Genomic DNA, 27,416 nt, shown 5'->3' on the forward strand with positions numbered 1-27,416 from the left:
TTGGTGAAGTCGAGAAATGTAAACATTGCATTTTCTTCTCCCCTCATTTCTTCTCATTCTTTGTGGTTCATCCCCTGGTTTTTCGTGATCCATAAATCTTTCTACTGCTTCTCATGGAAAAACTTCTTTTTAAAAAGGCTCTTTTATCAGTCATCTACACCTTACTATTAATTTAATTGATTTATTGTATTTATTAATCAGTTATTGGGATGTTTTCATACACAAGGAACTTTACAAGATTCAGGACATTGATGTGCTAGTATATGAGACTTTTTGTGGATTACTAAAAATTGGGAAGATTCCTGAAGAGAAACTATGTGCCACACAATATACTGTCTACATAAACATAACTTGACTATCATCTTGTTTTCATTAGCATAACTTTACTATTCCAGGAGACTCTTTCCAGAAAGATAAAAGTTCCAAATAACTTTATTGCTTATTTCTGAATCTTTGGAAAGACCTGTCAACTTTTCAACAGAAAGAATTAACTGATAGTTTACACCCCAAGATTCTTTTAACCCCTTGCCTCAAATGTACTCCAATCCTAAACTATTATATCATGATGCTTACTGAATCCTAATAAGTTCTCTGCACTTCACTGGGTATAAAGTTTCAATAAATATAGTGACTTTGCACGCTTGTCTTGTTCTTCTTTTTGAAGAGAGAGAGAAGAGAGAGAGAGAGAGAATCCCAAGCAAGCTCCACACCCAGCATGAAGCCCATTGTGGGGATCCCACGACCTTCAGATCATGATGTTAGCCGAAATCAAGAGTCAGATGATTAACCAACTGAGCCACCCAGGTGCCCCTGTTTCCCTTTTTGAGGCAATAGTCCCCCTTACCTAGGTAGACAATAAATTCAGCTTTGTCTTAACCACAGGCTATCCTGGTAATATTCAGGAGGTGAGTATTTGAGGGGTTATGTGAGTTCCTATTTTGGGGACCTGTGCTATTGAAGAATTCAGAAACCCATTACTTTCCATTGCTTAAAGTGACCTAGATTCTTAGAAACTTCCTGGTTCATTTGCATTGAATGCTCTGGGATTTTCTGCTCAATCCATTTTGGTAAATGAGTGTCTGACTCTCTTGCTTATGTGTCAAGTCTAATGATTGTGTAACCATGTGTTAGATTTTCATCCCCTCAAGCTATTGAGATTGATCACAGATGGACAAAAATACCAGCTTCTCACAAGCCATAATGATTTTGTTTGTGAAAGGAGAAACAAATGAATCCTGAGCCAGCCTTTCATTCAAATGTGTGTGAAGAGATCATAGCCTGCAAGATCTCCTATATCTCCCTATTTAAATATCTCCTACCCCTCCTCCTGGCTACAGGAATAAGCAAAGTACTATGCCTGTCACAATTAGATTTGAATTCCTCAATATTAATGATTGTTGTCCTAAAAAAGGTACATAGCATTGTCAACTGCTGTCATCTACAACTTGATGTGAATCAGTTTGTTAGGGATTTGCCATGTGGCAGGAACAGAAGACTAGACATTGAAGGGAAAGCCAGAATAAACAGGGATAGGAGGAGGAATAATCTGAAGTCTGGAAGCAGAGGAGCCTGAAAGCCATGAATGAATTTGATTTGGAGATGGAAAAAACTGACATGGCTGTTGTGCATACTAGCACCTTCACAATTTTCTCAAGGTTCCTGTGTAAACCTTTTTGATATCCTCAGTGATGAAGTGTTCTGTCCATTGGAGATGAATATGATTTGGGGAAATAATTAAAAATATATTAATCCAGAGTTAGAAGAAGGGTGACTTTCGGTGATATAATTTTGAATGCAAAAGTAATTCTGGAGAGAATTAATCAGGCTATTTTTATTACTGTTACTGTTGATGTTTCTTGCTCTGACCCTACTTCAAAGGCAAATACCACAGGCATAACTGTAAACCTACAAAGCTGACTACTATGAAGGGTACACTTTATTTAGAATATGGAATTCTCTACACTTGTTTGAAATCAGCTTGAATTTTCTAGTTTAAAATAATACAAAAATGAAATTCAACGAACTACGACTTTTTTATTATTCAAATATATCCCTATCAGGAGAATCTCATGAAAGATATGATTAATATTATTATTTGGAAAGTCATATTCTCACAATGGAGTTATTTACTAATGTTTAAAGCAGGTGCTAGTTGTTCTGATTCTTTACTTACTTTTTATATACAAGTTAGGACATTCTCTGGGATTTAGTTGTCTTCTTGATGGAATACTTCTCCAAAAGTGTTTTTACAGAGAATCTCAACATACTTGAAGCCTAGAAAACATGAAGTTTTGCACACCTGAGGTATTGTATAAGGCTTTGGAAAACATGAAGTTTTGCACACGTGAGGTATTGTATAAGGCTTTGGAGAACTTCAGACACCTTTATTTCACCTTCATATTTAGAAAAGAGATACAAACTTCTGCATTGAAATACTGTTTTTCTCTTAACATTTTGAACACATTACTCTGTCATATTCCTGGTTTTTGTATTGCTGGTTAGAAGTTTGTCATCAATCTGACACTTGTTCCTTGTACATTGTCTGCTCATTTATTCTAGAAAGTTTTCACATCCTCTCTTTATATCTGATATTCTTAAATTTCAATCAGATATTTCTAGGTTGATGTTCCTCCTCTGCCCCATCCTATTTGGTAATGTTTAATACTTTTAGTCTACAATTCAAAAATTCTTTGTTTTATCCTGCAAATTATTGGTATTTTTTCTTCAAATATTTCTCCCTTTATCAAATGAGCTTTCCTTCTTTCTTTCTCTGAAACATATTTTTAAAATATTGACATTTCCATTTCTATCTTCTCTATTCTTTCTCCTATAGTTGCAGTTTTTATGCTTTCTTCATATCTTAAAGTGTTCATTGATCTGATATTTAAATTTATTAATTGACTATCAGCTTTATTTACATTGCTATTCAATTAAACTATTGAATTCTTTATTTTCATTCAGAATTTTCAAGCCAGATATTACCGTGACCTCATCAGAATGCTTGTTATGCTAGTTTAAAAAGTGGTTGTTAATTTTTCATTTGGTATAAGTTGTTCCAATTGTGACTTTTTTATAAAAGTGATGCTACGTATGTATTTGTTTTGTTTTTCGGTAGGTTTTCTGTTAGCTCATATTCCTCTGGAATACTGAGGTCTTGGCTAATATGAATGAGGAAATATATGAAGCTCCAGAGTGTGTCTTGAATCCATTAGTTGGTTAGGGAAAGTAGGAATGGAGAGAAATGTGCTTCAGGGTGAATGCCCTCTGTTGTTCAAATCTGAGCTCAACTAAGTCTTATTTGTATATGTTCCTCCATAGGTGACTGCCCTTCAGAGAATTCCTGTTATTATCTGCTCCAGGGACTAAGATTTTCCAAGAATTGCTTCTTGTTTAAAGTTATGCATTCCTTAGGAATATGTAAGTAGGGGGCTAGGTATGCTCAGAGGTCTGTAGGTCTTCTTGCACATGTTGTCTGTTGTAGTCCCCATGGAGGCTACTTCTCCATCAACATTACACCCTCCAGCCCTGGTTGGCACTGAGAGGTGCTCTCCCTCTTTGCTTATACCGTGTAGTGACTCCAGATTCCATTGGAACTCCCAGGAATTGTGGGAGAAAGAAAAACAAAAAACTAAGTTTTCCCCAGTGTGATTTCACTCTAACATGTTGTCCTCATTCATTTAAGCTATTGTGCTCCTGAAACTAGGATGCCATAATATACTTTTTTCAAGGGTTTCTATAATTTTGTTTTTATAAAGTAAGCTGTATCTACAAGAGGAAAGTAGACTATTGGCCCACTAATTTAATAAGTCCCGAGGGCTAGTGAGGAAGGGGAAATATTATATAATTTCTAATATTGTGTTTTTCTATTTCCTAGATATCATTTCACTTTCTGAGCTTTCTGTCAGTGTAGAGATCAATCATGAGTGATTATCAGGTTGAGAGCCATATGTCATATGTCTCATAGTTTTCAATGTGCTTGGATATTGAAGAAGCAGCATTGCTAATGGTTAAATGGAATGTAAATAACCACAAGAGTGAGCTCAGTGGAATCCCGATAGAAGGTCAGAAAGACAGGTAATTGCTGTGAGGTGGGATGATAAAGGCATAATAATGTAAGAATAATATTTACAGACACGATACACATAAACAATATATGCATGATCCTTATGAGAACCCCTTAGCATAATAAGTTCTATTATTCCCTGTTTATAGATGATGAAACTGAGTTCCAGAAAACATAATACAGTTTTGTATAGTGTTGAGATCACATATGATAGCTAGCAAGTGCCAGAGCTGGGATTCAGACAATTCTGACTCCAAAGCCATTGCTCTTTTGAGCTTGCCATAGCCCCTATTATGAAGGAAATTAATCTTAACAGTCTGTATACATGGTGGGTAAAATTGGCATTTACAAACATAAACGTAGTCACTTTATGTTATGTCCAATCAAATGAGCACATACATTGAAAGGAGAGGACTCTCACCATGGCAGTGATGTCCACTATTACTTGTATGTGCCAAAATAATGTTCCCTTCATGTTAGAGTATACATGATCAGAACTATCGTATGAGGTAAGATAGAGTGGGGTAATAGTGGCCCTTCCCAAAGAATGAAAGCTACTCTAACTCCAAATACATGGAGCATTTCCAAAGTGCAGTTAAGAAGATGAAAGTGTTTTAGATAAAATAATAGACTCAGGTAGGGAAACACAGCTCTGTAATTTATTTTCAGTATTGTCGGAGAGTTCCAGTATTACAAAGTTTCACGAGCAATGTTAGCCAGAATGTCAGAAGTCTAGTCTGCTTGTCTGACTGTAGCAAGCATCCTGCTGTGGAAGTGGAATGAGAACGCCTGAATTTCCAGCAGAAGTGCTCATAATGGAGCATACAGTTATGGCTTCACATGAAAAGTAATGTATGGTGCAAAAGATAACGGAGAGGAGTACAATACGATCTGCATGCATTCCTGGGTTTATAGCCAATCAAGTGGAGTATTAAAATCTGAGCACACTTAATTAAATGTCTCATTTTGAGTAGTGTGATGAATAAGGGTCATGAAATGGGTAGTGCTGAGAACTGAAAGTCAAATGCCCTAGACTTCATTCCAAACACCATCTTCAGTTCAGAGTTGGGATTGAGAGGTACAGATTCAAGCTTTTGCTCACTCACACCACACTGTGCCTCAGGTCCTGCAGCATAATCTCTAGGTTACTACCCTATCTTGTTGAACTCTACATGCAACTGAAAAATAACCTAGGCTTTCGGCTTTGAAGAGAAAAAGAGAAACCGAATACTCGGTTTATCAGGTGTAGAATTTCTTGTTTCTATCCTTTAAAATTCTTTTTCTACTTATTGTAAGAGCTTTCTAATCATCTGCCTTTCTTCAAAAAGCAAATTACAGGACAGCCTGTGTGGCTCAGCGGTTTAGCACAGCCTTAGCCCGGGGTGTGATCCCAGAGACCCAGGATCAAGTCCCACATCAGAGAGCCTGCTTCTCCCTCTGCCTGTGTCTCTGCCTCTCTCTCTCTCTCTCTCTCTCTCTCTCTCTCTCTCTCTCTCTGTGTGTGTCATGAATAAATAAGATCTTTAAAAAAAAGGCAAATTACACATTTGTAAAGGTTGTTTTGTTAAGGAAACGGGAAGTCACTCTTGGTAACTGAAGTTGTTGTCTGCAAAGAATTGTGGGGAGGAATGTAGGAATTTGTTCTTTAAAGGGTCATTGGTATTGAGCTTTTTAATAACTTTGCAAATGCAACTATTTTGAATATTTGTTTGAATTCAAATGTTAGAGCTTCCAGAAAACCGAGCAAATATATGATCTTCCATTAATCTCATCTAGGTGTTAAGAAATTCATTTATTGGGACCCCTGGGTGGCGCAGCGGTTTAGCGCCTGCCTTTGGCCCAGGGCATGATCCGGGAGACCCGGGATCGAATCCCACATGAGGCTCCCGGTGCATGGAGCCTGCTTCTCCCTCTGCCTATGTCTCTCTCTCTCTCTCTCTCTCTCTCTCTCTCTCTCTGTGACTATCATAAATAAATAAATAAATAAATTTAAAAAAAAAAGAAATTCATTTATTAAACCTGCAAGTTTCATTTATTAAAGGTCTGCCATTTTTAGAATTTCTGTGGGACTCTTGGTGTTTTTAATTTATATGTATCCTGGTTCTTATAGTCTTCAAAAGTTTCCCACAAAATTTAGAAGTTAACATAGTCTCATGAAGAGATTCTTAACACTGTAAGATAATTTAGGAAAACTGTCTCCTAAGTAAGGCATTCAATAATCAAATGTGGAATCAAAACTATGTAATCAGAAATTACTTAGTACTCACTTTGTACAGGACAATGAGGGTGCTGCTGTGGATGATAAAGGAATTTAGAAGTGGAAATCTCAGTTCCCCCCACACCCTTCTTGCTGCCACAAGTACACTTCCTTCGCTATTATGTAAATATTCAAATAGTTCTAAGTTCTTTTAGAAATAAAACCTTCGGTTTTATAAAGGCAAAGAATAATCCCTTCCTCTTGTGAAGCACTTGACAATTTTCAAAGCACTTTTATATTCATGATCTCACTTCATAGGCACAGCAGACCTATAAAATAAGTAGGGCAGGTGTTACTACATACATATATTTTCCACCTTGGAACCTGAGGTGTAAAAAGATTGCTACTTTTCCAAAGACACAGCAAATAAGTGATGGAAAAGAGATTAGAACAAAAGTATTTAACTTCTAAAATGGTGTCCTTTTTACAACAGTACATAAAGGAGTCTGTTATTTGAGAGAAGACAGGAGAGAGAGAAGAGAGAAGGCTAAGAGGCACTAACTAATCAGACAAAACTAACGACCAGCTTTTCTTGTCTCTAAATACTTCTCATACCATCCTGCCCACCTTTGATTGCTGTATTGTTCTTGTTCCAGATCCACTTATGTCCTATCGCATTTATAAAATTTTTTCAAATCACTGTAGACTCTCCTTAGGGCACTTTGAATTTGATTAGCACTTTGGTACAAAATGGAAGCAGTAATCCCTCCTCTGTTGGTCCTTTGACTGTATTTTGTATATTCTTTTAAGTTGTTATTTTATAGTTTCGTACCTCCATGATTAGATGATAAGCTTCCTGCAGACAAGTAGCAGAAAGCAAACCATTCTACTCTTTCTTTAAAACCTTTAGAGCTATACCAGTAGAAATACACAGGAGGGAAAGTAGGTCTTTAAGAGGTGTCATCACCGAAGTAACATAGAGTTTGCTTGATTTTATCCTAACCTGCTGCCTGTGTTTCCTAGTTGCATACACCTCACTATCACTTCAGGGTAGAGCTCACTCAAACATGGTAGCTACTAGCCATTTGTGCTTATTAAAACCTAAAATTTTTAAACAGATTTATTGAGGTGCAATTGACATAGTTTGCACAGAGTTAAAATGTACAACTGATAACTTTTGACATAAGTAGACACATGTGAAACCATCACCACATTCAAGACAATGAACATATACATTCCCCACAAAAGCTTCTTCATACCATTTGTAATCTATCCCTCCCAACCCTCCAAGGCTGGTGCAGTGTGTCCACTCTATCTATATCCCAACAAGGTGCTGATTCTGGCTGATGGGGGTCCCTTGAACTTTTTTCCTTTCAGACATACTTCTGAATACCCTACAGTGTATGGGTGTGGGAATTAACCTACTCGATGCCCATCACCAAATTTATCACCCTATAAATTATGAAAACTGCTCATCAGTGGCAGCTTTGCCTACCTTAGGCTGGGGCAGAAGACAGAATTTCCTAAATAACCAGAGACTCAGGCTCCGAATGGCCCTGCAGAACCTGTAGCCATCCCTGTGCTGCTTGTCACCAGGTGACCTTGCTTTCCCTGGTGGTCACACACTCACTCTGTATTAAATCTAATAGTATCCTGTGGTTTAAAAAACAAATATAAAAACAGAAACAACCACAATACTGATCTACTTTCTAACATTTTAGATTAATTTGCATTTGCCAAAGTTTCATGTAAATGGAATCATATAATGTCCACCCACTGGGGGGCAGGTGGCTGGCTTCTTTCCATAAACATAATTATTTTGAGCCTCATCTCCATTTTTGTGTGTTGGTAGTTCAGTCCTTATTGTTCCTTATTATATTGTATTCCATTATGTGAATCAACTATAATTTCTTTATCTGATCACTTCTTGGTAGATTATTGGGTTGTGTCAGTTTGGAGCTATTACAAATTATGTTGCCGTGAACATTCTTGTACAAGTCTTCGTATGCCTAAATGCATCCATTTGGGGAGTGGGGGGTACTATCTCAGAGTGGAGTGGCTGGATTATATGGCACTTATATGTTTAACATTTTAATAAACTGCAATATTTTCCACTAGCATGATTCTGGTTTTGAGGATGAGATGGATGTATTAAGATAGTGTTAATTTCTTGCTTTGTTATTGGAGATATTTATAAGAATTTTTGGTGTCAAATGCTTTTTCAGCATCTTCAGAGATACAAATATTCTCCTTAGATTATTAGTAAGACATATTAATAGATTGGCCAAACTTGAATCATTTTTATATCTTAGAAAAAATCCTTCTTAATCATTTTTTTTTTAACGTGAGGCTGGATTCTGTTTTTTGACATTGTACTTAAACACATAAGTAAGGTTGATGTTTGGAAATTTTGCTGTTGTAGGGCTTTAATAGTAATATTATACTTTCATAAAAATAAATGGATAGATGTACTTTTCTGCCTATGTTCTGGAACATTTTATGTGCCATTAGTTTATCCCTCAACTGTGATACCAATAGAAGATACTGATTTTTCCCCCTATATTTTCTTCTTCAAATTTAGAAAGGATTCTAGTAAGAATTTCTCTATCTTCTGGGGTATTTTTGATTAGGAACTGAAATCACTTGCTTCTATGTAGCTTAATTATTAGGTCTGACGACCAAGACCACCTATGTAAACTGACTTTACTGTTGGTTCAAAAACCAGGAAGATAAAGTTAGAACTCAACAAATATTATTATATGTAACAATCTGTATCTTGAAAATAGAAGCTATGCCTTTTTTCCTCCAAATTTTATGAAAATCATAAACATTGAATTTATATATGTGTATGTATGTATATATATATATATACACCCATACACTATATATATATACATACATTATGTATATATATACACATACATATAATGCCACAGAGAAAACTTTGGTAGATTTTTTTAATAAGAAATATTAAAAATTGCATTTTTATTAAAAAATTAAATTAAATTAAAATTAGAACCAAAGCCAACAAGACCCCCTACCAAAAATCAGTATCTTACATATACTAAAATAATATAAATATTCAACTCTTGGGACAAGTGAAAGTAGAAACTGGGTTTGTGAAATTACTAGAAAATAATGTATTAAAAGAATTAAATACAATAACCTATGGAATGCAGCTTTGGAAGTGCTCCAAAGAAAGCAAACAGCTTTGTAGCTAAAAACCAGAAAATAGTATAATGATAAAGAGATAAATAGGGATGCCTGGGTGGCTCAGTGGTTGAGCATCTGCCTTTGGTTTAGGTTGTGATCCTGGGGTCCTGGGATCAAGTCTCACATTGGGCTCCCCACAGGGAACCTGCTTCTCCCTCTGCCTATGTCTCTGCCTCTCTCTGTGTGTCTCTCATGAATAAATTAACAAAATTTTTAAAAATAATAATATATATACATATATGTATATGTATGTATAAATGCATACATATAAATATATGACATGCAGTTTTACTTACATACAAAAAATTACTATATCACATTATTTATGATATAATATGTAACAATTGTTTATATAATTAAAATACTTACCTTATTAATTATATTATTAATGTTTACATTTACTTCTTTTTTATAGACTCTATCTGGAGTAACAGCTGTGAAATAAAATTTCAGACCAGTACAATTCTCCCTATATTTCTATTTTTCTTTTATTTCCCTTATATTTCATGTAATTTTTGCTTTATGTATGTTGCTGCTGTTATTTGCTGCAGTAGTTATCATAAGTTTGTATAAAATACCTTTTTTTCCTGAATGATGCTTTTTATGTGAATTCTAGTATTTATTTTTTAAATTTCTGTTTATTTATGACAATATTTCTTTGTATAACTTTGTCTTATCATTTCATCTTTATATTTTCCTTATAGCTTTGTTTTAGATAAGTCCTATAAACATATCAGGGAGTTGGGGTTTTTTGATTATTAAAGGACTTTTGTTAGCAACCATTAATATGATCATAGACATTTTGTCCATTAATTATGTTGATAGCCTTCTAAAACACAAACTCACTGCTATATTCCTGGGCTAAATCTAATATGTATATTCCTAAGTAAGATTGGTCTATCTCTACATTTCTGTTTTATACATTACTTTTATTACTTTTGTTAAGGTCTGGTGTCCTACTCATGGTGAGGTATAATTTATACAACATTGGGATTATCTGTTTTCCAATGGTTAGATAAAACAACTGTGAAACTTTGGTTCTAGGATAGCTTTCATTCTAGAAAAACTTTTAGTATTAACTTTTCATTTATTTGTTGTTGTTTTGTTTCATCAACTTTCATTGTCCATCATTTTTATTATCTTTATACTGTCTTTTGACTTATGCATTGTATTTTTTTCAAGACTCTTGGGATGAATTTATTGACATCCTTTAAAATTATAAATTTTGAAAATAGTTTTACATGTTTTCCTCTGGCTGTGGTAAGATGTTTTAGCAGACATTTTGGGGTGTCTATGAAACATACATTCCTCCCTTATGCCCATTTAACCCAGTCAGGTAATCCTAATTAATGTAGTTAAACTATGGATCAAATTCACTTCAATTGTGTGTGGTTTGCAGTTGGGCATGTGACCAAATTTTGGGCAAGGAGATGTGAATGATTGTCTATTAGGGGACTTTGGGAAAGTTTTATTTTTTCTTACATAAACAGAAATGCTGAAAGAAATGGTCTCTTCATCTAATGGATGCTGGCACATATGAATACAATCCCTGGAAATAAAGCATATCTCTTGCAAACTTGGTAGTGAGGGAACTGAGAACCCTATAAACCAAGAATGGCATGGCAGATCAATCTGAAGAAACACAGGGCCCTGATAATAGACTTGAACAGCTGAAATAATCCTTGAAGTGTCCCATCTCAGGATTCCTTATTTTAGGAGATTACCTTTAAAGCAATTTGATCCTAGGGCCTATGATACCTTTAACAAAATAATCATAACCAACAAAGGAGAGTTTATTTGCCTTTCCATAATTTTCTAGACTGTAATTTGTTTTGTCTTTTCTTTGGCCCCAAGAAGCATTCAGACAAAAGTCCTTAATTTGTAAGAAATTAATATTTGAAGGATATTTTGTATTAAGAATTAAGTTAGATTTTGATCAGAGATTATAGACTATAAATTTTTCTTTTTAAAAATGTTTTACTTATGGACAGAATGTCAATAATTATTGTAAATATGTCCTAAATACAAGGAGAAATGTCTTTTCTCTTCTTGTAGGATCTAGTGATGTACATATTGTATATTTGTGTATACCCACCCATAAAGTGTAGTTTATTGTCTGTATTATTCTATGCCTCCATGCCCTCACTTATTTCTTGTCTATTATATCTGTGCAGTTCTTGATTGTGGTGTAATAAAATCTTCTCCCATAATTGCATTTTTATCAAGGTCAATGTGCATTTCTAATATTTTGCTTTATATATTTAGCTGCTATCTTCGTGGTGCATGCAACTTTATGACTTTTATATCTTCTTCATAAATTGTTCCTTTTATCTTTGTGTAATGTCCTTCAGTATCCTCTTCAGTACTTTTAGCCTTAAATCTACTTTCTTTTGTATTAACTCTAACACTCTTGCTTTATTTTGTTTGCATTTGCCTAGAATATTCTTCTTTTTGTTTTCAAACTTTTTATTATATTGTTTAAAGTATTTTTACAAACAATATATAGCGAAAAATTTACATTTTATTAGTCTGAGATTTCTGGCTCCTTGAGGTGAATATGGAAACTGATACCACACTATTTCATGTTACCACTTACTTAACTTTGCTATACTCTCATTTTATTTTTCCTCATTTTAACTTATTTCATTTAGTTACTATTCATTCTACTTTCCACCCCCCTGTTAAATTGGAAATTTGACTTATTTATTGACTATTCATTCCTGTTGTTGCTTTCCTCACTTTCCCTGCACTGTTAATCATGCTTATTTATACATTATTACATATAAAAATGCTATTTATTTTTTCCCTATCAAAATCGTCATCTCTTACAGGAAAACTTAGAATGCTTTCATTTCCCCCACTCCTTGATATGTTATAACTCCTGGGTTCTGCTGAAATAGTTTAATACTTTTATATAACTATATTATTACTATATTTTTCCTTGCATTCTGTCTTTTCTATTTCACAAATCCATATTTACTAATTACACTGAATGTAATAATCTATCATAATCAGTTTAGCTTTCACCATATTTATTGCAAAGCTCTTTGTCTATGAATTCCTGCTCATTTAATACTTCCTCTACATTGAGATTTCAGATTCGATTCATTTGGTGTTTAATGTTCCTCCTCAGGTCATTTCTTCTTATGGGAACTTGATGAATATATTCTCCGAAGTTTTGCATATTCACACTACATTTTTTTTTGATCCAATAGGTTAATGATTTCTTGGCTAGGACTAGGATTCTAAGTTCAAAGTCCTTTAACTCAATAGAGCAAAAATGATCTTTCCACTATCCCTATCAGCACACTTTTTATGTAAAGACTCAACTAATAAAGAATTTGGGCTCTGCAGACCAGTCTCTGTCTCTACTACTCAACTCTGTAGTTGTAGCACAAAGGCAATCATAGACAATGTATAAACAAGTAGGTGTTCTGTGGGTCAGTAAAACTACAAAACAGGCAGCATTAGAATTTAGCCCATGGGCCATTGTTTGCCAACCGTATTTTAACTTCTACTCCAATGCTAGTCTGACTCATTTTACATTTGCAAGTATTTTGTTCTTTTTTTTTTAAAGATTTATTTATTTACTTTAGAGAGAGAGAGAGAGCACACACAAGAAGGAGGAGGAACGGGAGGGGCAGAAGGAGAAGGGGAGAGAATCTTCAAGCAGAAGAGCAGGGAGCCTGATGCGGGGCTCAATCTCAGGACTCTGATATCAATGACCTAAGCCAAAACCAAGAGTCAGTTGTTCAACCAACTGAGGCACCCAGGCACTCTGTATTCTGTTCTTTAAAAAAGCAAAGAGTTTTTACAAAATCTTTCTTTATTATCTGATTCAGAATATTGATTAGATATGGTAAGGAATGTGTCTTTTTTATACTGCTGCTTTGAAATTAAGTGATATTTCAAACTGCACAATTTTTTTCAGTTTATGATAACTATTTTCTATTATTTTGATAACCATTGTCTCTCTTCCCTGTTTAAGTTTTCTACTTTAATAATGGAAACTCTTATTATTGACATTTTAGGGCTCCTGAGTATCTGCCCTCCACATACCTTTTCTTTTCCTCATGCTTTCAATCATTTTTTTCCCTACATTTTCTTCTACTTGATCTTCTAGGTTATCCATTTATGGTTCATATGAGTTATCTACGTCAATGTAATGCTGCATAACAAATAAAATCAATCACAAAACTTCAGTGGCATATAATACACAGACACACACACACACATTTATTCAGCTCATAAGTCTGCAGTTCAGTAATTTAGGCTGGGATCAGTTGGGTAGTTCCTCTGGTCTCACTTCTGTATGTCTAATGTTCATTTCTGAGGTGGCTGACCTAGGATGGCTAGAATGATTGGTGACTTACTCTGCTCTACATGCTACATGCTACACAGGGCATGTGCTCACTGTAAAGGCAGAAGAGCCAAAACACAATCGCAATCACCTCAGCTGCTTGAGATCTCGATGCACAGCTGGCACATCATCACTCTCACTTCATTTTACTGGCCACCCAGAAGCTCAGCCTGGATTTCAATGTGAGAAAATAGATGCTCCTTATTTTCTGAGAGGGACAAATGCATGCGATAAATGACATAAATACAGAAAAAAAGAATTGGGACATTAGTTTAATCAATTAACCACATGTCTCAACACTTAAATTTATCTACTGAATATTTTTACTGTGAACTACCACCCCCAGTCTTCTGGCAGACTTTTCATGTATTTGTGTAATTGTTTAATTTTCTAATTGATTCTCCATTAATGCTTTATTTTTATTGTTTGATGTTCAAGAAAATGGCCATCTCTTGCAACAGTTTTAATATTTTTTTAAGCTGCCTGCTCTGGATTTTATAATTGTTTTTCTCTCCAGTTCCTGGTTGTTGATTTTTCCCCAGTGAGATTTGTATTCATTTTTTTGGAGCCAGTGTCTGAAGAAGAAACACCATGAGTAGTGGGGGGAAATACAGTAATCTTGGTCTTTGTTGAGAAGTGATTTGCCGGATTACAATTTGCTATTCCCATGTGAAGACACCAAAGACTATGAATCTTCGCAGGGGCCACAGTTTTACATGGTCAACTCTCTCCAAGAATCAGAGTCAGTTGTCTGACCAAGAGTCTTTATTCCAGATTCCCGTGTGGCATGTCATAACTATTCAGATCGGGCACAGCTGGAAGCCAGCTTCCCTTTCTGGATATAGCCTGCCTACAGAAGTTACCTGGATATATGGGGTGATTGGTACTTTCGTTGTTACTAGGGAAGGAGAGCAGCAGAGATGCATATTCTGGTCAACCTTAGAGGATCTCTTGAGTGACAGCATTTAACCACTGAATAACTGCTTCTTTGATTCCAGAGGAGAGAATACAACCAGACATCCCAAGAAATGCCCAGTCACCAGAAACCCATGTCTTGGAAAGATCCACTCATGGGCTATTATTGCCTTTAACTAGTTACTAGGAGGTACCAATTAAGGACAATGGCAAACCATTGTTGAGCCCATTTAGCAGATGTCCAGACGAAACATACCATTCACACATTGTTTTAAAAAAATAATAATTACCTGGAATGGTTTTATTTGAACAATGTCCTAAGCATGCTCACCACAATTTTTTTTGTCAAGCAAACTATATCCCCATACCTCAACACTTCTCAGCCACCATTTACTGTTTTTGCAGTAGACAAATGCCTTTTTTGTGTGATTTCCTGGTTACAAAGAGATCAGTAACAAATAAGTATCTCTTTATATAAGATAAAACAAAGGAAGTTTAGCTATAGGTTCTTTTGGTCATTCATTTTTACAGCTACTGTCATAACCATTACTGTTTACCTTTGACTATCATTTCTCTAAGTGTGCCTATTTTCTAATTATGACTCCACTATCTGCCAAAGGCTCATCTTACATGCATCTATTAGCTTGATGTCTTTTATTAATAATGGAAGAAGATAATCTTGATGCCTTATGTGAGAATTTGGTATGTTCACTATATCAAAGTAAATTTCAATATTTGACTCAGGATGAGTGTGGGCCAGAGAATTGATTCCAGCATCTGCCACACTCTTATACAGATCAAACTTTCCTATCACTGAAACTACTCAAAACTTAGATTCTATTCTGGTGTTTGTTTGTGAGGAGAGAAGTATGGCGGGGTGGGGGGCAGATAATTGAGTCTTATCAATCAGTAGTGACATACCAATCAGAATTGTGTACATTTTTGTCTTTCACTTTATTGCAGAATCTCAAATGTGCTCCTTGATTTTCTTTGCCTCATCATCCACTGATACTTCTGGTTTGGGCTTGCATCTTAGATTGATTTTCATGTTAATAGATAAATGTGGGTGTTTTCCATTGACTAGGTTCATGACATAGTTTATTTTTTCTACTTATACTTTCATTCTTTGTGAAACAGGATCTACTGACCCAGTTTTGCCTTCCATGTTACCTGATATCAAACTAAGCTCAGTCTTTGACTTGAAAATTCTGTATAATCATTGGCAGCCCATAAGAGTGTTATTCCACAATGTGACACATACTAGAATAGCAGTCACCATAACTTATAGATATTTGTATCTTCCAGTGTGCCTATCAAAAGTTGTGTGAATACTAGAAACTATTTAAATACTTATTGAATGCATTCAACTATTCTTCATGTATTTCTAGAGATAATACATATGTTTTTAAATTTTATTTTCAAAAGTTTACAACCATATTTACATATTCACCAAAACACATTACCATTTGTAAATTATGATTTACTAATTATAGATGTAATTTGCTCTCAATACTAAAATTTTATTTTATTTTTTTAAAGATTTTATTTATTCGTGAGAGACACAGAGACAGAGAGAGAGAGGCAGAGACACAGGCAGAGGGAGAAGCAGGCTCCATGCAGGGAGCCCGACGTGGGACTTGATCCTGGGTCCCCAGGATCAGGCCCTGGGCTGAAGGTGGCACTAAACCGCTGAACCATCCTGGCTGTCCCTCAGTACTAAAATTTAAGTAGTTTCCATATTTATTTTTGTAACAGTTTGGTTTCTTGGATATTAAGGGTAATGTTGGAAATAACATTTTCCAAAAATACTTCATTGTTTTCAGTGTAATTTAGAAACTTATTGACTTTATGTTTTAGCAGATAAATAACTTTTAAATATCTTCCATAGACATTTGAAAACAATATGTACTCTCCATTGGTAATCTCTATATTACTTATTTTTGTTGAATTAATCTGCCAAAAGTTAAAAATGTCGTGATAAAATTATTTAATTTTTAAATATATTTCTCTTAGTTTTAAATAGAAATATGAAAATAATATACAGTTTTGATAATTTTCAGAAAAAGGTAAAATCATGACTCTCATACAAATATAAAACTGAGCATGTTTACTCATGATATGAAAGAAATGTTAAATTAGTTTAGAGGACAATAAATATCACAAATTTTATGTGGAGTAATATTAAGAATTGTTAATAGAGAAAAATTTTCTATAGGGGTAGAGTGGGGGGCATCAAAGACAATCACTAACAGGACAGCATTTATACATTTCTCAGTTAATTACAATTCACAAGAAGTTGCAAAATAGCTCAAAAGGCAGTGAACTGGACTAGAACCTGATAACTTGTAATCTGATAAAGATCATGTATAGTTTTCCATTGGAACATGTTATAACTTTGTTAACGTCTGTTAAGTAGAGCACAAGGTTTTTGATGATGAGCCAAAGTTCAATAAAAGACCACAAGAGATATTGCCTCCACAAGTCCTGAAGGAAGTGCATAACTTACCTTAAGAGGCCACACAGGGAGGTAAAGACAGGTTGCAGTCATAGAGAGAGCAGGACCTCAGACATATGCCTTTATTTGAGTGCTTTGGGGTTTGAGTTATAGAGTGCTTTGGGGTTCCCAGGCTAAGGCTGGATTGGTCATTTCAAGCCAAAGATAGCGGGGCTTTGGTAAGCTCATCGGGATCTTATCAAAGGGGTGCTTCAGGGGAAGGTTCTGGGAGGCAGGAGAGACTGTTGATCACAAGAGCTGATCACAGGGAATTCATATCAGGAGCCTACATTTGCTTGTGATTTGTATGTGGCATTCACTTGTATGAAGGGGCTGGTGTCAGTTTAAGGTCCCCACAGGCCACTTGGACAAACAAAATGAGTGCTGACACAGCCATACCATGGAGTAGCTTAGCTAAACTCTCAACAAAACACATTTTTTCCTACAATCTATTTTATTTTATTGTATTTTTTGTAAGACTTTATTTATTTATCTAAGAGAGACAGCAGGAGCAAGGGGAGGGTCAGAGGGAGAAGCAGTCTCCCTGCTGAGCAGAGAGCCTGACCCAGACTCAGGGCTTTATCCCAGGATCCTGAGATCATGACCTGAACCAAAGGCAGATGCTTAACCGAGTGAGCCACCCAGGCACTCCTACAGTCTACCCATTTTAAACAAAAACATTTAAAAAAAATATTCTTGATCACAAAATAAGATTGATCTCATTAAGTTTGGCCTGGTTATTTATATAGGAGCAGCAAAAATGTGAATTTCCTATATGAGCCTTCTTAAATTTGCTTTGCTGAAAATTTTCATAAGGAATGTCATATTGAACTCTTAAAAGCCATCTGAGATAAGAAAATCAAGGCAAGTACTCACCACCAGCTTTCTCTGGCATCATTTAATAATCTGGGGACATTTCTCTCTTCTCCAGGTCCTCAATATGGTGAGTTTCCTATGCCTGCCAGGAGGGGACACTACTTACTCATCTGTAGGCTGGGGATCCTGTAAAACAGGCAGGCACCTGGTCACTTTTCCTATGATGGCTTTGTAAATAAACCTTAGTTCTTTAAAAGTTTTTGGTCATTTCTGATTAAATGAGCATGTTTTTCAAATATGGCATTCCTTGATTATATAACCAATGTTTCCAATCAGGTCCTACTAAAAAAGGAAGACAGATATTTATTGAATCTATGCAAAAAGACCACATTGCCTTGAAAATAAAGATATTCAATAAGTATTTCCAAATTCTGAATGGCCTATAGTGGGAGAATATAATATCATTTACAAATGTTTTATTTCAGTTTACAAAGCAGTCTACAAAGTTGTAATGAGTTACACATAGCTTAAGAAGAAAGAGAAAGGGCTTACTTTTACATCCCTAAAATGGAATATTAAAACAATATCAGAAAAAAAAAGAAAAAAAAAAAACAACAATATCAGTATTCTAAACAAAACTGCAATTATCCCTCAGTCACTTAGTTCTATGTAATTAATTTTTGTTTCCCTGCCTCTTGGGTCAGCAGTCTCATGAATTCAACTACCTCTCCACTAGAGCCCTAGAAGTCCTGACTCAACTCACTGATAGAGTCCCAATATTGTTAAAGCGATGCCATCAGAAGACTGTATTCACACATAACCTTTTATAGTCCCTTTCCATTTTCTGAGATACCTTGTTTGTTGAAGATAAAGCGATCTGGTCTGTAATAGACGGTGAAAGCTTTCAGGAAAGCATCAGTATAAAACAAGCAAAAAATCTGCAGATGACAAAAATCTTAAAATGGTTGTGGTTAATTTATTGCTGATAATTTTCAGATGTGAAAGATCTGATGGGAGTTCATTACAAGAACAGTGCAACTGACAAGGGAATTTGTTTCCGTGGAATGCAAAACAAGGTAATAAAGTCAATTCCAAAAAAAAGTTTTAGAATAATTATATACTTAACCGTTAACTTTATTTCAAAGAAGACAGCATTACATCTAATTTATTAAAAAATGGTTGAAATATATACATTGCAGAGAAAAAATATTAATATAACATATAATAATCCTGACATAATATACTACCACTATCCCAAGCACGTAGTAAGATTATACCTAGAATGGGTAAAAATTAAAGAGTAAAGAAATTCACTATCTGAAGTGAGTTCGAAAGACCTATATTGTCTAGAAAAAAACTCTGTTTTCCTTTACTTCACACTACACTTCACTTCTGACACTAGATGTAATATGTGATTTGCACACACACATCAAGCAGTTCTTGGATACCACCTGGGTATTGTACAATTCAATTCCATTTTGACACTATCTACCTAGAGTTAACATCAGACCCCACATGTTAAAAGATCAGTCTCACAAGCCTACTCCCACTTCAGATACCAATTGCAAGTCCTAGGTTGTTACCTATACTTCTGATCTATCAGTCAGAAACCAGGGTTTCCATGAACCCCTCCTTGGATTTGAAACACATGCCTATATACTGGTTTATTAGGATATAATAAAGGATATAGATGAACAACCAGATGAAGAGATATATAACATAAGGTATGGGGAGGGGGCATGGAGCTTCTGTGCCCTTTACCCAAGTGTCATCCTCCCAGCACCAACATGTGTTTAACAACCTGAAAGCTCCCTGAGTATTATTTTTGGGATTTTTATGGAGGCTTCATCTTATAGGCAAGATTGATTATTAAGTTTATTTCCAGCCTTTCTCCTCCATCCAGAGAATGGTGGTGTGTGGCTGAAAGTCTCAATTTTTTTGAGAGGTGTGTGAGGGAGGGGCAGAGGGATAGGGAGAGAGAGAATCTTAAGCAAGCTCCACACCCAGCACAGAGCTCTACGTGCTGGGCGTGATCTCATGACCCTGAGATCATGACCTGAGCCGAAATCAAGTCAGCATTTAACTGACTGAGCCACCCAGGCATCCTTGAAAGTCCCAAGCTTCTAATCACAGCTTGGTTTTCCTAGTGACCAGTCCCCACACAAGAGCCTTCTAAGATTTGCCTCATTAGAATAAGAGATGCTGCTATCACCCAGGAAACTACAAGGGATTTGGGAATTGTGATAGATACTCCCATTGCTTATAAAATTACAAGGATTTTAGGAGCTCTATGTTGGGAACCGGGGGTCAAAGACCAATATATGTATTCTTATTATTCCACAATATATTTATAAAACTCATGCGTAAGTGATGTTAATTTCCAATTGGAAATCACCAGCCTGGAATATATTGGATTCAAATTTAAAAAGTAAAGATGCAATCAAATTAACATTTAAAAAAATAACTTAAGTTGTGACTAATAATCTGTACCATTTTTGTCTAATATCATGAAAAGCAGCAACAGGATTCTAATAAATAGAAACATGTTAGGGAGAGTGAAAGCATTGACAGTTATTTAGAAACTTCCCATATAGCATATAATTTCTGAAATATTTATATTGATAACATTTTACCATTAAAAATTTAACCTAGGGAAGGGTAAGCATTTCTTTTATTTTTTTCATGAAATATTTTTTTTAATTGCAGTATAGTTGGCATAGAACATTACATTAGTTTCAGGTGTACAACTTAGTGACTTGACAAGTTTATAGAGTATGATATGTTCCCCACATGTGTAGCTACCATCTGCCCTGTTACATTGTTATTGAGCATTTCTTGGTATGACAACACTTCTATCTATACCAGCATATCAAGTAAACTGAATTATTTTTAGTACCTCTGTTTTTACAAGGTGAAACGGATATAACCTTTCATTTTCCAGAGGCTCTTTGTGAAATTTCATAGATAGTTTTAGGTTCAAAAGATATCCTGAAAGTTTTATTTACTTTATTTCATTTTACATTTAGGATTCTATTTAGAGAAGGAAAAAATTGAAATTGTCAGATTTGAACACCTGATAATAGGAATCAGACCATGGATGCCTAAGAACAATAGCCAGCTCATTTCAAAGTGACAACAAAATATTTTTTAAAACTATGGGAGGTAATATGATTATAAAGAAACTTAGCTTTTTTTTTTTCCAGCGTGGAAATGGTTTTCTTACATAATCAGACATAGTAGAGTCAACAAAAACCATAGAAAGTTTTTTTGGTAAGACATTGAATCTTTGTCATCTAGACACATTACACACAAAACAAAAAGAAGAAGAAGGGGCAGGGAAAAAGAATCCTTTAGGTGGAAGCAGTCAACAGTAAACAAAAAAATAAGCCCATCAGAAATTGAGCACACTTTGCTAAGATTCTGACACATGTCCTAGTTTTTAAAACTCAGTTATTACAAACCATTGCAAAGTAAATTCATTTTAAAATTTTGTACTGCATTATGCTCTTTTGTATTCTGGAACAAACACATTTTACCCCAGAATCAATCAATCAATTTTACCCCAAATCAATGCAAGGTAGCCACAAGGTGAAAATAAAGTTCTTAATATTACTTTGACATGCAATGCATTCATCCTGGTTATCTTCAAATGAACCAATAAGTAAATATATAAAAGTTCTCTTTCAATTTTCAATATGGTACATGCCAATAACTATAACACACAAAAATGCTCTTTGGGTCCTTGATAAGGTTAAAGAGTGTGAAGGGGTCTAGAGATTAAAAACAACCTACTTCTTTAAGACAAAACTGCTCTTTCCTTGAAAAATAGAAATACACAATTATTTTTCTCTGAAACTTTTGCTCTTAAGCAGAGATTTTTAACCAAAGCTAAATTTTATGCCACAGAGAAAACTGAATAATCATGAATGTTACACATCAGCATCCTGACAGCCCAGCAGAGCTCATGGATACTCATGGCATGGCCATGCCTCATATAACTTCTCAAAGTACTAACAATGAATATGTTCACTAACAGATTCAGAGATCTAGTCTCACTATATTATATGAGAATAAGAAGCAAAATCTACAAACTTAAAAATATTGTTTTGTAATCAATGTTTCAGTATTCTATATTAATGAGAAGTGATCTAAATTATTAAATGCATATCTCTGTTAATTAAGGCAAATTAATATCAGTGTAAGGTTTCAAGCTACCTAAAGATCTCATAGATTATCTTTAAGCTGACATACTAAAAACATAACTACAGTAGAACTGAAATTTTGCCAGAATAGTCAAATCAATGTGGCTAAAGACAAATTAAAATTTTTCATAATATTAAAGAATAAGTAAAAGTAATGTTAACTTATTTGGTTAGCAAACCTGTGTGAGTTTGGGAAGAAAATACTCCATAGAATAAAAACATAGGATTTTATTACATTTAACAATAACTCAGAGATTATATAATTGTTTTTATTAAATTAGTCTCATTTGCCAAAGATTTACCTAAATTATGCAAATTTGGATTCTTAAAACATATTTAGTTTGTTTTTATAAAAAATAATTCTAAAATTGAGCACATTAAAAGTATTAGAAGGTCATTCTCCTTATTTGGAGGGAACTCTATTTAGTTAACAGAATTCCCTAAGAGGCTATATAATCTTAATAATTAATATCATCCTGTAGTAGAAAAATATTACACACACAAGGCCCTCCTGAACTTACAGACACAGAGACAGACATATAGACATAAATAGAGAAAAGTTTTAACTTTAATTCTAAAATTTGAGCCATCAGTCAAGAGTTAACCTGAATCACAGAACTCACCAGTGTGTCAAAGAGCTCTTCCCTTCTCCGTGGGTAAAAATTCTTAATTGATTTTGTCTCAAAATAGACAAACAGGAAACAGATTCTCTGATATCTCTCACCCAGAGACAAGATATCTGTAAACCATTAACCCCTTCACAAAGATCACCAAATGGTCAGACCATAAAACTCATGAGGGGATAAATTTCTCAGCTGTAAGAAAACTAAATACAAACCCAAGCACAACTAGTATAGAGCAAAATAAAAACTAGAAAAAGAGAAAGGCATGTCCTATTGTCACTCTTGACTTCATCTCAGGGAGCCAAGAGAGATGCATCTGGGTTTAAATAATCCACGAATTGCAACTTGCTGGCAACAAAGTTTATCTGGCTCTGGTAAATAGAACCATTGGATATCGCAATAGAAATCCCACAAAACTGTTAAAAGGTAACTTTCAGGTAAAGGTAAAATCACAACTCTCTTAATCAGATACCTACAGATGGCAAGGTTCTGAGTAACCGTGGACTCAGTACCAGAGACCGAGTTAGTCACACAATAGGATTGGACGCCTGCTCCTAACTGTGCTGCAGAAAGTGGGAAAAAGAAGAGAATGGGCCCAGGGCTTCAAATTCGCAATTCAATCTCTTCATAAACATCCTGAAAAATTCTCTATTTGAAAAACAAAACAAACCGCCTCACCCAAATCTTTATCTCCTGGAGTTTCATGGTGGAATGGATTTCTAAAAACCAAACCCAAAGTCTTGTACCGTGAGTGATTAAATTCCAACTCAAATTGAATCCCCAATTTATCAGAGTATCTTCTGTTAAAGTAAGTGAATGGTTGGCAAAGAATGAGGTCCTGATCATTGGAATAGGGGCAGGTGGGAATCTCCCAAGGAAGCTGTAAATCTTGAACAGCTAAACTCTGCTGAGTCATCTTTCCCATTAATACACTCCTTTTATCCCTGCCTGAGGGGGTTAGCCTTCTTTTGCCTAAAGAACCTACAACGCTCTCCCCGCCACCCCCCAGATAGGTGCCTTATAAGATACTGTTGATTTTCCTCAAGGCCTACCTCTGGCATTTATCTTTGCTTCTAAATCCATTTCTAGACTTAAGTCCCAGAGGCCTTCAAGGTTTGAGACATACAGGTTGTATCATATTAAATTTTTTGAAATGAACTTAAGAAGAAATTCTGGATACAAAGTTTTAGTTTAATAGGGTTAAAAAGGGCATGAACCTGAAAGTAGCCTACACTAAAAGTTGAAATGCTACAAGTTCTTGTTACGTTATAGAGGAAGGTATCCAAAACCTTGGGGGGGATTGGAATATCAGAGTGGATTTATCATGTAAGATTTGATTATCAACTCTGGGAGATTCAGGGAACATACATTTTTACCAATATGAGAAAGGAATTTGTGGAGGAAGCCCCATTTCTTTAAGATTTTAGTTTTAAGTAATCTCTACACCCAATGTGGGGCTTGAACTCACAACCCTGAGACCAAGAGTCACATTTTCCATCAACTGAACCAGCCAGGTGCCCCATGGAAGCCCCATGGGAGCCCCACATCTTTGAAGATCTCTGTGAATGCATTTCTTTGTAGATCAGAAATCATAGTGGGTCAGCTACCATCTAATGGGAGTCTCTAAATGGAATGGGGATAATTGGACCCTAGGGTGGCATGGACCCAATGGTAGCACATAACTGCCAAAGACAAGGTAGATGTGGCTACTATAATGGATGCCAAAGTCAAAACAAGTAATCAGAATAGTCTGACTTGTAGAAACTTAGAGCATTTGGCTGGTCAATCATGGTGTCCCAGCAAAGTAATAAATGGCCAACTTATTCCTTTCTGATCTATCTAAGAGAGAGGATTCTAGGTGAACTCAACTTGAATTACCAAAGCAGAAAGTCACTGCCCCTGAATCAATTCTCAGACTTGAGCAAGTTTAAACAAACAGAACTCCAAGAAGGAGGGAGGGGCCAGGTCTTGTCAAGGAAGGAAACTGCTACATTGACAAAAGTATTATGCTGTTAATCTTACTTTCACCTTTCCCCAAAGAAGTTTACTGCCATTTACCAAGGTGATTATGTTTGGAGGAAAGGAAAACAACCCACCCCCCCAAGTTCCAATGTGTAATTGGAATATATATATATATATATACACACACACACACACAACGACTGACAGATTTCCCACTAGGCTCCCTGACCTGTGGAATAAGAGCTTTAATGATAAAAAAGACCTGCTTCAACTTTTTTTTTTTTTTTTTTTTTAATGATAGTCACACAGAGAGAGAGAGAGAGAGAGGCAGAGGCACAGGCAGAGGGAGAAGCAGGCTCCATGTACCGAGAGCCCAACATGGGATTCAATCCCAGGTCTGCAGGATCGCACCCTGGGCCAAAGGCAGGCGCCAAACCGCTGCGCCACCCAGGGATCCCTGCTTCAACTTCTAAAAAAAAGACATCACCTAGTGGGACTCTTTGGATTTGTGAGGCAACTTTTGTGAGTGATTTGAATAGCTGTAAGTTCTGAATATGCCCAGAATAAAAGAAAGCTCTACAAGTCCAGGCCCCTGCCCCAGAATGGTTCTGTCACTTAAGCCATGACTTAGCAGATCCAATGGTACTTGAAGTGCCAGTAGCAGATAGGTATGCTGTTTGGAGCCTTTGCAGAGCCATAAAGATAAATTATATCTCAGACCCTTAGAATTTTGAAGCAAAATTCTGTTATCTTGGGTGGATTACTATTTTCCTTTTGAGAAGGATCTTTTGGCTTACTATTAGAGTTTACTACAGACTGAATACTTAACCATGGACCACCAAGTTACCATATGAACTGAACTGCTCATCATGAATTACATGTGGTCTGACCCACTAAGCCATAAAGATGGGCATGCACAGCAGCAGTCCATCATCAAATAGAAGTGGTATATATAAATTGAGTTGAGCAAGTACTGAAGGCACAAGTAAACTGTGTGAGGAAATGACCCAAATGGCATGACCCCTACTTCTGCTGCATTACTGTCTCTCTCCAAACCCATACTTATGACCATATGAGGAATTTCTTGTGAATAACTGATAGTGAAATAGAAAACTGGATGCTGGTTTATAGATGGTTCTGCACACTATTCACACACTATCTAAAAATGAACAACTACATCACTGCATCTACTTTCTGTATCCCTAAAGGATACTAGTGAATGAAGATCATCCCAGTTGACAGATCTTTCAACAACACACCTGGAGTTTATTTTTCCTGGAAGAATAAAAGACCGCAAGTATGACCCTATCAACATATATATGCTGTGACCAGTGATTTGACTGAATGGTTAGAGACTTGAACAAACACAATAAATAAATTTTTGACAAGTTGGTCTTAGGAATAGTTGTGGGAATAGATCTCTTTGAATGGGAAATAATATGAAGAAATCCCTGTCCCATGTGACTGCTCATGAAAGAGCAGTCTCAACAGGGGATGGTTTTAATAATGAAGTGGATAGACTAACCTATTCTGAGATTCCCAGTCAGCCTCTTTCCCTAGCTGCTTGTATCATTGTCCCATTGGCTCATGAACAAAATGACTGTGGTGGAGGGATGGAGGCTATGCATGGTCTCTGCATAGATCTATCTATCTACCTATCTATACATCCATCCATCCATCCATCTATCCTTTGGAAGCAGGCACTGTGTTCTGTTCTTTTTTGTATAAATTGATATAAATAAATACATAAATACATAAATAAAAGTTTGCCTGTTACATTGTAGGTAATAAAGTACTGTATTCTGCCTTGGACTTCATGAAAGAATGGAGAGCTCAATATTTTCATCTTTAAGACATAGGCTGCCAAAAGTTACTTATATGCTTTATTACATAGTAGTTATTTCCATCTTACTTTTTTCCCCTTTTCTCTCCCCCTTGCAACTCCATTTTGTAATAAACTTGAATTGCCTCTGTATTTTCTGTTGGAAATATGCTTAATCAATCATAATAACAGACAGCAATGAAATAATCTAGGGGTGCCTGGGGAGCTCTGTCAGTTAATCCAGCTCTTGGTTTCAGCTCAGTTTATGATCTCAGGGTCCTGAGATCAAGCCCCATGTTGAGCTCTACACTTAGCATGGTCTCTGCTTGCGATTCTACACCTTTCTCTCTCTCTCTCTGGCCCTCTCCCCACACACCTCTCTCTCTCTCTCTCTCTCTCTCATAAATAAATAAATAAATAAATAAATAAATAAATAAATAAATAAAATCTTGAAAAAGAAAAGAAATAATCTAATAATATCATCTAACATTTTTGGATATTTACTATGTTTTTTTTTGTGAATTCATTTAATCTTTTTCCAAATGACTTAGGGTTTAGTTTCCTCAAAGTTTTGTAGCTGACTTGTTGCCCTCATTAATTAGTCCATTTATCTCACAGCCTTTGAATCCTGATTTTGTGGCAGATGCTGTCCTCAATTTGGAGAGTGCAGCACCTAACACAGTGCTCAGTGCAAGGTCCCTGTCCCATTGCACATTGCCATATTCATTTCTTGTACTGTCTCCCCATGA

General features: G+C 35.5%; 1 pseudogene; it reads right to left on the reverse strand.

Annotated features, from left to right (window-relative positions):
• The window catches only part of LOC121487522, a 128,843-nt pseudogene extending 105,044 nt beyond the window's left edge, over positions 1 to 23,799 (reverse strand).
• Between the last annotated feature and the right edge of the window lie 3,617 nt (positions 23,800 to 27,416).

The sequence above is a fragment of the Vulpes lagopus genome, chromosome 1, assembly GCF_018345385.1.
Source record: "Vulpes lagopus strain Blue_001 chromosome 1, ASM1834538v1, whole genome shotgun sequence".
Lineage (NCBI taxonomy): Eukaryota > Metazoa > Chordata > Mammalia > Carnivora > Canidae > Vulpes > Vulpes lagopus.